The following is a 439-nucleotide window of genomic DNA, read 5'->3' as shown; positions in this document are numbered from 1 at the left end:
ATGAGTCCTAACTCGATTTAGGTTCCGAGGTTATCGTACGGTACGATGTCAACCCTCATTTCTCTGTAGGCTATTTGTATAATCGGGTATTATGCAAATGTAAGTCCTAAGTAATAAAATTGGCAGGATTGAACATTTAAATAACATCATCTCTAAAAATGCAGCCACACATTAGGATAGTTTGGGAAGTCACTGAGGGTTCTCCTCAGGATCTGTGACATCCCCTACCTTTTCTTTCCTTTGGACTCCTGAAATAACTGTTCATGTTTGAGCCACTCCCATTTGCCCTTCTACGTCCTACCTTGAAAACCTGAACCTTGAATTCTTGAAGACTAGAACCATTGATCATTATCGAGAGTTTTCTCAAGTGACTCCCGTCATTTGGGATGTAATTAACTATAGGGGCTTGCCTCTATAGGGAACTTGGAACCCAGGTAAA

Source organism: Phalaenopsis equestris, unplaced genomic scaffold (assembly GCF_001263595.1).
Source record: "Phalaenopsis equestris unplaced genomic scaffold, ASM126359v1 Scaffold000609, whole genome shotgun sequence".
Taxonomy (NCBI): Eukaryota; Viridiplantae; Streptophyta; class Magnoliopsida; order Asparagales; family Orchidaceae; genus Phalaenopsis; species Phalaenopsis equestris.
Note: the sequence above shows the minus strand (reverse complement) of the source record.